Raw genomic sequence first — 12,484 nt, forward strand, 5'->3', positions numbered from 1 at the left:
TAACAAAGGACTTCTTTTAGGGGCTGCTAGTGTGAGCCAAATGCTGAGCTCCATGTGCTAGCATTCTTTCTGGGCCTCCTTGTTTCCTTGCATGGGCTAAATGTTTTATGTGGCCTTTCCCCTCTATGGGCTCCCTGGCTGGTTGGCTTAGATTAGGCCAAAAGATTGTGTGTTTAAAAAAAAAAAAAATCCCTCTGAGTTTTGAGGGGTTGGATTCAAGTCTATGTACCCATGTTTAAGGAAGGGGGTGGTGGAAACTGTATGTCAGTTTTGGCCTGTGTTTGTTCTCCATCTTTTGTTTCTTAACTAATGCATTTCAGACTGGATAGTATGAACATGTGAGTTTAAAAACCACTTTTTCCTTTGTGTTGGGCAAATTAATGTCCTAGGACATGTATTTCTTGCTTAATTCCTGCTGCTTAAAGTGTATGTGTATTTTTCCTTGCTCTACTACACCCACACACAAAAAACACTAGTTGGTTCCAGTTCTGCTGACCCCCTTGGCTCTGCCTCTGCTGATGCACCCTACCATTCACATTGGCCATAAGCCACCACTGGCCAGAACTCCACCCAAAGTTCAGCTGTGGCTCATTAGAACCTTCTGAACCCAGTCCTTCTTCACACATGAGGAGCCCTTTACTCATGAGGAGTCCTTTGCTGTAATACTGCACTTCTCCTGAGCATTAGGACTCTAGCCTCCCTCTTCAGGCATCGTTACTCCTGGGGTTCAGTGGTCGTTCCACCTTTGCCTCTGGAGTGAAGCTCCCTTCTTGGGGGGGGGGGCTCAGCAGTCTTCTCTGAGGGCCAGGATCTTCCTGAACAGCTGGTGTGGGTAGATCCTGAGCATTGCCAGTTACTGAGGCCCCCAGGTCCTCGTCTAAGGAGGAATCCTCTAGCTGGGGCATGACAATTATCTCTGATGGACACAAACTGCTCCAGAAGTATCTTATTATTTTTCCTAATGTGGTGGAAGGACACATAAATGTGGTGGGGAGGGTGGTTAGCTTTAATAGACCTGTTACCAGTAGGGATGGCTGAAAAAATTGTTTCAGTTCAGCTTTGATAAGGATTCATCAAAATTCACAAAGTTCTCCATACTCAAGAGAAACTTAAACCTGAGATTTAAAAAATTCATATCTGGGACAAAATGAAACTGACAGCTTCGTCCATCCAGGCCCAGGGCTTTGAGTGCTTTGCTCTTGAAAGTCTGGGTTTGAATCCCTGTGTATTCAACCCTGTTAGGTTTGCCACTTTTTCCCTTTTCATTTTCTTTTTACTGACAGGCTCCTCATCCTTAACAGCTATATGTCAGGCAGGTACGTCATGGTCCCCTCCATGTTAGGAATGGCTGCACCAACTGATTTTTGCTGATGCAGATGGGTGAGAATTTCATTTCAGTTCATTTTTCATAAGAATTTACCAAAATTATCCAAAACAGAAAGAACTTGACATTTTAAAAAACTGAAAGCACCGGGCGGGGGGGGGGGGGGATCCTGACAGATTTGCCCAACCCAAGTTGCCAGAGGTCAGTTTTTGAGTTTGTACAGGCCCAGCAGGGCATCAGTGAGTAAAGAGCATCCTTCCAGAAGTACTTATGACATCTCTTCCCCTGCACCCCACAACCTTTTCAAGTGTTTCCATTGGTCTTCCACAAATGCAGAATGCAATGAAAATATTAAAATTATAGTAAATGGTGATGTGGGGAATAGAAGAAGTTCATTCTGACGAAGTTTAAATGATCTATGAAACCTTTGACTCCACAAGTCTCTACAGAGAGCAGATTTCATTGGTATTGCTAGGGCTCTGAGAGTTTCTGCATGACTGGGAGTCTATCTCCAGAATGTCTGATGTAATATTTTCATTCTAAGAAGCTGGAGCGTCATTAAATGGAAGGGCATTTGACATTGCCGTGAGGCTGCCCTCTTGAAAAATGTGATTATCAGCCCGGGGAACTGGGCAACCCTCTACTGTCTGTCGAGGTTAAAAAACTAGTCATATCTTTTCTTGCATCTCTTCTTTTCAACCAGCACTAGGGAAACAAGGGCAAGTATAAGTGAACCAAGGCCCCATATTTTCAGTCAGAACTAGTTAACACTCTTTAGGATGTTTCAGTTGTGAAACAGAACAGACAGCTCATCTTTCTAAAGGTGAGGAATGGATCGCAAAATACAAACTCTGTCCCACTTTTAATCAGAACTCAAAGCTGCGCTAAACAAATCTCTTTTAAGTTCTGTGCAAAATGGTATTAATGTTCGTGTGCCCGTATTCAAAATTCAACAGGGTGTTTGTGTGGACATAAGCAACAGGGTGTACGTTTGTTTACAGCTGAACATAGGGATGTTGGAGAAATCCTCCACGGACCCCAATGAGGCCAGATTCTATTGAATCCGGCCCCTCAAAGTCCGTGGAGGATCGGATCCCCTACCTCCTCCTCTGTCACGAAGTCCTCGCCAGTGGGTCCTGCCTGCCTCTGGCTCCGAAGCCCCAGCGATACAGCCACCATTGCCATATCGCTGGATGAACTGACGACTGCGGATGCAAATGGCGGCCATTTGCGTCCCCTGCTCTTTGATGTGCTGGCTATGTAAATCTTTATGTAGCCTATCACACGAAGGAACAGGGACACAAATACGCCATGCGTCCCTGTTCCTTTGCGCAATAGGCTACGTATAGATTTACGTAGCCTATCACGTCAAAGAGCAGGGGACACAAATGGCGACCGTTACGCCATTTGCGTCCCTGCTGTTTTCGTGATAGGCTACGTAAAGATTTACGTAGCCTATCATGGCTAAAGCAGGGACGCAAATGGCGTCCCCTACGCCGGACACCATCTGTGGCCACAGCCTGGCAGCGGATGGAAGTCCGGCTGCGGACGGGCCCGGCCAGTGGCTCCACGGACTCACCACAGAGTGGAGCCAGCCAGGGAAGATTCCAGGGGGAGGGACAGATTGCCTCCCTCCCCCCACCCCGTGGATGCCCCAGATCGGAAAGGTAAGTTGATTTCGTACACCCCTAGCTGAGCACATTTCTGTGCCCACAAAGCACTGCTCTTTTCATTCACAGGCCTTTTGTCACGGGTGCTTCTGAGTGCTGGGAGTGCGAGAGCAGTTCAGAGTCTGAAGAGGAGCCGCCAGACATGGGGGAGGAATGTTCCCAGGCTAGTCCAGACGTGGCGAGGCAGGCTCCTCAGGTTTCAAAGGTGCAGCTGGAGGAAGGTCCCTTTTCACCACCACCACCACCACCATTAGAGATAGCGAACAGGGAGAGGCAGTGTTTAGCGAGTCTGAATTAATAGATGCAAGGTGCAGACGCAGAGCCAAGAGGGAGATGGCCGGGGCAGAATTCAGGAGGTCCTCCCAATTGGCCCTGCGTGAACAGCAGCACTTAGAAGCCTCATGAGAGAGAAAGAGAGAGAGAGAGAGAGAGAGAGAGAGAGAGCTCCCTCAACCCCTTAAGTTAGGCTAGCGAGCCTGCCTTTCTTTCAAACGGTGGGCACCTTTCATAGCTACCTTTTGTACCCCCTGAAGGCATGTCCTTACAGACTGAGAGTCACTGAGAATTTGCATCTGGATGACCCTTTGTGGTAATGGAATTAAAAGCTGCAAATTGAAGCCTCTTGTCTGTGTTTGATTCGGCATTTGGAGATCAGTGGGCAAAGGGAATCCTGACACCTTCTCCCAAACCACCTGTCACTACTTGGAAATGTCATGTTAATGTTTTATGGGCACACCATCCTGCCTGCTTCCAAAAATGACAGAATCCCTTGAATAATTTACAGCAGTATGTTTCTGCTCTACTTTTTTCCAGGCCCCTTTAGGCTGCAACCAGGGTCCTGGGGGAGATTCAAATGGTGATTTGTGAGCCTGCACACCTTTGCTCCTCTCTTCATCCAGTTCTCATCTAAAGAAATTAACAGAAAAAAATGTTTCTAAAAGTTCATCAGAGAGCCCAGATCAAAGAACAGCAGTATGTTTGAAATCAGGAGGACTGACAGTGCAATCCCAAACTGATTTTATTCCAGCTGGAAGGGGTTAGGATCAGTGGAGGCTGGTGGCTCCGCTTTCGGTGGGGCTGTGAATCCACTCCAGATTTGAGTCAGAACCAGCCAGAACTCTAAAGGAGCTATCCAAGGTGCTGAACCATGTCCCTAAACTAAGTTCAGCACCTTGGATAGCTCCATTAGAGTTCTGGCTGGTTCTGACTGAAACCTAGAGTAGATTCACAGCCCCACTGTAACTAGAGCTACCAGCCTCCACTGGTGAGGATGAGGCAGAGCCTCCGCTCCTCCTCCCGCAAGCGGGAAGCCTTCTCAGTTGGGCTGAATCCAGTTTTCTTCAGCAGATTTCCATCCCTCGGCAGCCCCGTTGCTCAGCAAGCAGATCCTCTGTGCTGGGGCTAAGAAGTCAGCAGAAGACCCAAAAGGGGTGCATGATGTGGGTGGGGCAAGTAGGAACACATTTTCACCCCACCCAAACCCCCTACACACCACAGCCATACCCACTCTAGTGTAACAAAGAGAATCGACTGTAATGGTAGGCACACAAAAAGACCTGCCCCCCAGTCCTGCTATGTCCACACTGATGTGATGTTATCTAGATGTGGTGTTATCACAGCACACCCCTGCCAGTACAAAAACTCCACCCTGGCAGACCATAACTTGGATCTCTCTGTGGCCTCATGTCATGCACACTTTGGGCTCATGACGTGGTACTTTGGTTATGGAAAGCTATGGAGAAAGGATACTTTGAATAGTGCAAGGGAACACAGTACACCCAAAAGAGGACTTTGCCAATGAAACAACAACAACAACAACACTTCACACTACACTGCTAACACCTCTCAGAAGCTTTATAGGTCAACATCCCCAGGACTGTAGCTAGCAGTGTCAGGTCCAGGTACCAAGAAGTATGAATCCAAACCATCTGAAGGGAGACTGGATGGGGAATGCTGCCCCAGATATAGGCAGGAAGGTGTGAATGGGATCAAAGGGGAAAATGGGATGAACTGGCAGGGTGATGTACAGGCAGGGGTAGTTTCTAAAGGGCCAGAAGTCCAATGATAGTCCAGTAAGGGGAGGGTACCCCATGAGGAAGACAGCAACGAGCAGAAGGCATGGGGAAACAAGAGGGTGATTGGGTATGAGGTAGGTGGAGAGGGATGTGGAGTGTCAAAGAGCATGGCAAAGTGCATGCATGAGTAAAAAATACATGGATTGGGCTATCCATATAGCAGAACCACAGTATAGCAGTAGGATTAGATGAGATGGTGTCACACCACTCTTGCCCATCCAGGATGAGCTTCCAACAATGGCATGTGCTGCTCTATCTGTTTCGGAAGGAGGGGGACAGGGAGGGTCGTAGCTCAGTGGCAGAGCCCCTGCTTTGCATGCAAAAGGTCCCAGGTTCAATTCCTAGCAACTCCAGGTAGGGCTGGAAAAACCCCTGCCTGAAAACCCTGGAGAGCTGCTACCCAGGAATGGTCTGACTTGGTATAAGACTTCCTATGCTTCCTGTGACAAGACTGGCTGACCAGAGCTGCCTCTCTTGGTGCTGGTGGCCTTGGGAGAGAAAGGGCTTGTCACCAAGGGAGGCTGTTGTACACAGGATGTGGCTGTTGATGGAAGGCCCCTCAGCCTGCCCTCTCCTGCCATCCATCCTGCTCCTTATGTGAGGTTGGGTGAGTTCCGTCAAGTGAGAGAGCCTCTTCCTCCCACATCTCTCAGAACCCCAAGGCCCTACATCCTGGCTGACACACTTACTGGGACGTTCACAGATGTGTGCATGGCAAGAGAAGCAGAATGCACCATCACCCACCGTGGGCCTGTGGAGGCCCTGTAGCCCTTCTTACACACATCTTCTGGCTCAAGGATGTGCTAAGGGGGGGGAGGAGGAGCTCTGTGTCTTACCTGGCATCTCTTCTCCATGGCACCTCTGGGCATCCATTGTCCTCTGTCCTGCTTCTTGTCTTGGCAGTGAGAAGTGACAATCCTCAGGTCACCTGTTTTATCTAGCCAGCATGCCCTTGGACATTATTCTTGGAGAGGGAGAGGGACAGGGGGAGTGCGACCCTGTTGATTCTCCTGGACCTCTCAGCGGCTTTCGATACTATCAACCATGGTATCCTTCTGGATAGGTAGTCTGGGTTGGGAGTTGGAGGCACTGCACTGCAGTGGTTCTGCTCCTACTTGGATGGCCGATTCCAGAAGGTGGTGCTGGGGGATTATTGCTCTGTGCCATGGCAATTGTGCCATGCGGTTCCACAGGGCTCTATTTTATCCCCTATGCTGTTTAACATCTACATGAAACCGCTTGTAGGCAGAAGTGCCATCAATATGCGGATGACACCAGCTCTACCTCTCTTTCTCATCAAAACCAGGTGAAGCAGTGGGTGTTCTGAATCAGTGCCTGGGCATGGTAATGGACTGGATGAGGGCCAATAAACTGAAACTCAATCCAGACAAGACGGAGGTACAGTTAGTGGGTGGGTGGTCTGCCCGGCTAGGTGATATTCAACCTGTTCTGGAGGGGGTTGCACTCGCCCTAAAGGATCACGTTCGTAGTTTGGGGACGCTCTTGGAACCAGAACTGTGACTTGAGGCACAGGTGAACTCAGTGGCACGGAGCACTTTTTATCAGCTTAGGCTGATTTACCAACTACGCCCTTATCTGGACAGAGATAGCCTAACTACAGTTATCCGTGCTCTGATAACTTCTCGTCTGGATTACTGCAATGTGTTATATGTGGGGCTGCCTTTGAAAACGGTCCGGAAACTTCAGCTGGTCCAAAATAGGGCAGCAAGATTGTTAATAGGGACTGGCCAGCAAGCTCATATTATGCCAATTCTTTTTCAGCTGCACTGGCTGCCAGTCCATTTCCGGACCCGATTCAAAGTGCTGGTATTAACATTTAAAGCCCTTAACGGCTTGGGGCCAGGTTACCTGAAGGATCGCCTCCTCCCATATGTGCCTGCCCAGACCTTAAGATCATCATCAGCGGCGCTTCTCCGTGAGCCCCTGCCAAAGGAAGTGAGGCGGGTGGCTACTAGGAGGAGGACCTTTTCTGCTGTGGCACCCCAGCTGTGGAACGAGCTCCCTAGTGAGGTTCGCCTGGCACCTACATTGTATTCCTTTTGGTGCCAGGTGAAGATCTTTTTATTTTCCCAGGCATTTTAGCTTTCTAGACTTTTAGCTTTGCTGTTTTAAATCTGTGTTTTAAACTCCCACACTGCTGCTAGGTTTTATTGTGGTTGTATTGTTATATTGTGGTTTTAATGTTCTATATGTTTTAAATTGTTTTATTGTGTGCTGTTTGGTTTTAATTTTTCTGAACCGCCCAGAGAACTTTGGCTATTGGGCGGTATAGAAATGAAATGAAGTAAATAAATAAATAAATAATCTCTCTTCATTGGGACAGAAAGATGGGAGCACTCAGGGGATGCTTCTTACCTTCTTACAGGTGTACTCTTGGGGTCACTGCTTGCTCTTCTGCCAGTGCGAAGGAAGCATTGTCCATTTCTCTGTATTTGGCTGCTGGCTCATAGCTGGCCCTTGACACCATCCAGGATGGGCTGGGGTCTCTGACAGAGCAGGTGCGTGCCATTTCCACTGCCCTAAGGGGCTGCAGATGAACACATCCGCTTTCAGATCTCCCAGGGCAATAGCAACCAGCTCCTGCATGCAGTGGGCCCTGTGTATGATGGATGGTCCTGTCACTGAGTTGGCACAGCTGGCCCTCCTATCTCCACCCAGGCCATTACCTGGGGTGCCGCCTGCAAAGCCAGCCCTGATCCTGCCAAGCCTGCGACAAATGTCTGCTTTGCTTTCCTGACAAGGTCGGTGACAGGAACACTCAGGTACATGACATATGGCCTTCTCATTGAGATGGGCTTCCTGGCTGTACTGTCCAACCAGTGGTTACTCACTCGTTCTGCTAGGTCCCTTCATCCTTCTCTCCGTTCAGCAGCACTCCTCCTTCTCTTCACATAGTGGCCACTGCATGCCCTTGGCATTGGCTTACTCCATTTTCACCACTGGCTAGGGAACTATGCCTGGAAGATGTCATTGAGGGAGTCTTTGGTTTCCTGTCCTGCACTGGTTTTGTATTCCAAGAGGGTGTTGCAAGCTTTGCAGTAAACAATTCATCTCTTACACTGGCAGGTTTTGTGCTGAGGGGCATTGTAGCTGTGTGTGTGTGCATGTGCATGGCTAAGATCTGATTTGTGGTGGGGTGGGGCGACCAAAACAAATACCCAGGCTCCCTGTGCAAGTCAAGCTAGCAATGCCTCTTCTTGTATGTTGCTGCACTAGGTAGGCTGCACTACCACAGGACCTGGCTTTCTGTCAAACTCCCAGATCCTTTGTCCTCTCTTTGGGCAACTTGTTGGGGTGGATGGTGTGTGTGTGTGTGTGTGTGTGTGTGTGTGTGTTGACTTGTAGTCTCACATTGACCAGTTGTGCACCTAGGCAGACCATTGGTGTGTTGTGGCTGGTTGCTCCTGGTTATTTGCTGGTAGCACAATTACCATGGTTGCTGAAGGTATGTCTTTTATTTCCCTTGCATCACTTTTCTATTCTCAGTACAATCCCCCCTATCCAAATCATGGGGGGGGGGTCAATGCAATGGATTTTCCCCTAGGGTAACTTGCAGCAATCTTGTCACAGACTGATCTCCACACTTAGGGTTGCTTTGTAATGCTGCAGTAGGCATATTACTTACTCTGGAAAAGTCCTATGGGAGCAAGCAGTTTGAAAGTCACTGTAAAGAAGCAAAAGACAACAGCTTGTTAGGTGGATTGGGAACTACTGGTAGATACTTGAGTTATTTACAGTAGATCTGCAAGATCTTCTAACTCCCAATAGTTGAACAATGATGAGTAAACCTGCAAGTAGAACCAAAACCAATTCTTTGCCATGGCTGGCCATGGAACAGTCATTCATCTCTCAGCCTCAGTTTTCTTCATCTGTAAAATATGAGAATGAATTGGTTGCCTTTGACCAGGTCTTTGTGCAGCTCTACTGGCCAATTTTACAATCTTGTGTTAGAAAGAATCCTTGATATGTAGTAATGTGGATGTAGATTTGTATTTGTATATTCAGGTCACCCCATTTTGCATCTGGTTCTGCTCCCATCCACTATTTTGGTTCCTATCCTGCAAGCCTGAAGTGTGTCCACCCATGTTTTGAAGGCAGACTGAAGAAGCAAAGTGCCCACTTCTGTCCATGACAAGGTCCTGGAACCCTAGGGTGATACCACTCATAAGCTTGGCAAACATAGAACGGCTTCTGGGGGCTGACTCTCTAGAATAGGGATGCAGAATTTCAGGCTTGAGGGCCATGTCTGGTCCTCCTGGGGTCCTAGTCTGGCCTTCTGAGGTTTTCTAGATGGCTACACTTCCTTTCCCATAACCACCAATTGTTTGATGGTTTCCTCACTTTTGTGTACTTTTCCGCCATTCTAAAAGGCTGAAATGCCTCTCCTCAGTAATTTCTTCAAGCTAAAATATGTTAGCATTTTGGCTCTGCCCCTTTTCCCTTTGGCCCAGGCTACCACTGGAATGCAGCCCCCAAGAGCAATTTGGCCCTTGGGCTGAAAGAGATTCAACACCTCTGCTCTAGAATCTGGAGTCTAGATCAAGCAGCCTTCCAAGCATCAAACTCTCTTTTCTTGATCCCATCATTGTGACCACAGACAAGTCCATAGATAGATGGATAGATATAGATGTTCCTATCGCAAAATTGATTATTAAAGTTCCACGGTTCTGCCATTTGGGACCAAAATTGTGGACACTGTGGATGCTGAGTATCTCAGTCTCAGATAAAACCTCCTTAAACACACTTACTAGGGAATAAGGCACACTGAGCACAGTGGGACGTACTTCCAAGGAAACCTGCACAGGATTGCACTGCGTGTGAAGCAAAATATTCCCGAGAAGAAAACAGAGAACTTTTCGGAGTTACGAAAAGTGGGGGGAACTCTCACTAGGGTGGAGGGGAAATGTTCTAATGACTTTTCATATTGGGAGAAATGCATTTATAATCACAGCATATAACTACGCACCTTGATTCTGAGACAGCGGTTTAATTTTACTCATAAAATATAAAAGACAATAAAGCATGGAGGTCAGCCATGCTTAGCTTTAGGAAATACTATCATTATGATTTAGATCTCAGTCATAAGTTAACTCAAAATCAATATTTGATGCTTGTACTACTGTATTTAAATTACAGTGCTGAAAAGTACATTAAATTTTTAATAGTAAAAAAAGCCCCTGACTCCTCATACAATACTAAGAAAGGGCCTAAGCAATAAACAATTTATATCTTTTGAGCATTCCCCCTGCCCTTCATTTCATTTGTGCCCTTTGGATACATTTCATGCCATAGGAGAATTCATATAAAATGCAATGGGCCTGATCCAGATCGTGTGCGATTTTTTCCAGACAACCACCAGTGGCCTTGGATTGGGATGTCCACGTGCTTCCCCCTTTGCATCCAAAGGCACCTCCAACCATTTTAGTGGGATTCAGAGGAGCATCATGATGGAGATTTAAATGAGCAGTGAAATGCAAGTTATGCTATCCTTTATTTCTATGCTGCCTTCCAACCGAAGAAACTCTCAAAGGATAACATACAAATACAAAACTCAAGTTAAAATGAGCTATTTTTTTCTGGTATTAATGTTTTAAAGAGCTTTGGTTGCTGCAATGTGCTCTGTGTGGGGCTGCCCTTGAAGACGGTTTGGAAACTACAACTGGTACAGAATGCAGCAGCCACAACACTGGCGGGAGCTTCAGATCATATTGCACCTATACTATATTGGTTATAAAAAGGTAAAGGTGTCCCCAACCAGTCGTGTCCAACTCTAGGGTGCGGTGCTCATCCCCGTTTCTAAGCCGAAGAGCCAGCGCTGTCCGAAGACGCTTCCGTGGTCATGTGGCCGGCATGACTGAACACCGAGGTGCACGGAACACTGTTACCTTTCCCGCCGAGGCGGTACCTATTTATCTACTTGCAATTTCTTGCTTTCAAACTGCTAGGTTGGCAGAAGCTGGGACTGAAGACAGGAGCTCACTCCGTCACGCAGCACTCGGGTCTCGAACTGCTGACCTGCCAACCTTCCAGTCTGCAGTTCAGCGTCTTAATTTGTTTCTGGGCCCAATTTAAGTTAATAGACTGGGCCTGTAAAACTCTCTAAGTGGTTTGGGACCATGTTAACTGAAGGACCGCCTGAATCTACACCTTAGTGACCAAACATTAAGATCAGCACCAGCAGCCCTGCTCTCCAGCCATCAGCAAGAGCCATTGGAGTGGTGGGTGCTAGGGACCAGGCTTTCTCAATAGTGTCCCGGCATCTTTAGAGCCTCCTCCTCAGCAGTGATGGCCCTGCTGGTGTGTGGCAAGACAAACACACACACACACACACCTCTGAAGATACATTTATTCCAGAACACACTTGACTGAATTGTACTGTACCTATAAAAATCTTTCACTGCTATTGCGGTTTTTAGTTTTTATTTAAAATTATTTTTAGGCCACCTTTAAGAGGAGCACCTTCTTGGGGGGGGTTGGGGGGGAGGGTTGTGTGTGTGTGTGTTGGGTGTGTGTGGGTGTGTGTAGTTTAAATGTTGAAGCTGTAATCATAGTTTCATGTGTTTTAGAGTAGTATAAGCCAACTTGTGAGGGTGGCATGCCCTGAACAGCAGGTTCAAAATTTAATCAATCAATCAATCAATCAATAAGACCAAGAAAAATTAGCACTGCAAATCCTTAAAATCCATAGCTTTCCATATTTATTTACCCTCAGAAATAGGAGCACTCATAAGCACGTGGTTTCATACCCTTAGAATGAAAACGTGAAATGTGAACACAGAGCCTTTAATCCTTTCAGAAACACTTCTTGGGCTTCGTTACAATTGCACCTGCATGCAATTCTGCTTCTGCTTCTGGATCTGCCTTGCTGGTGTATGGCAAAAGCCCTTGATTGACTACTGGCTGGCATATGATTTTGCATAGGAATTGGGAGCTACTAGCGATACATCTTCTTTAATATTTAAGCATTGGGGCTCAAAGACAAAGTCTGCATGCTATTCATCATGAATTAGTAAGTATTCCTTCTCCAGTAGTCAGTTTTGAGATCATAAGTGGGCAGACACATCAATATGGTGCCTACTAAATGAACCATACCTGGATTCCCTTTAGTTGTTTAGTTATCTTTGAAAGTGAACTGAGGCAGCAATCTGTACCTCCACCTACTGGGGAGTTTAAGAATTGCTAATAGGACTTCAGTAGCACTTCAGGTTTACTTCTATTAAACTGAGTTAAGGTTTGTGCTGTGAAAAAGCCAAAATAAATAAGGGTTCAATCTTATGCGTGTTTAGAGAAAGAGAGAGAAAATCCTGTCTGGAAGCAATGGTGGGAGTTGTAGGGCTTTTTCTTTCTAAATATGCATAGGAGTTGCAGCCTAATTGGATTCTCTTTCTGGACCA

The sequence above is a fragment of the Heloderma suspectum genome, chromosome 1 (assembly GCF_057233095.1).
Source record: "Heloderma suspectum isolate Gila_16-S chromosome 1, 16-S_ref, whole genome shotgun sequence".
NCBI lineage: Eukaryota > Metazoa > Chordata > Lepidosauria > Squamata > Helodermatidae > Heloderma > Heloderma suspectum.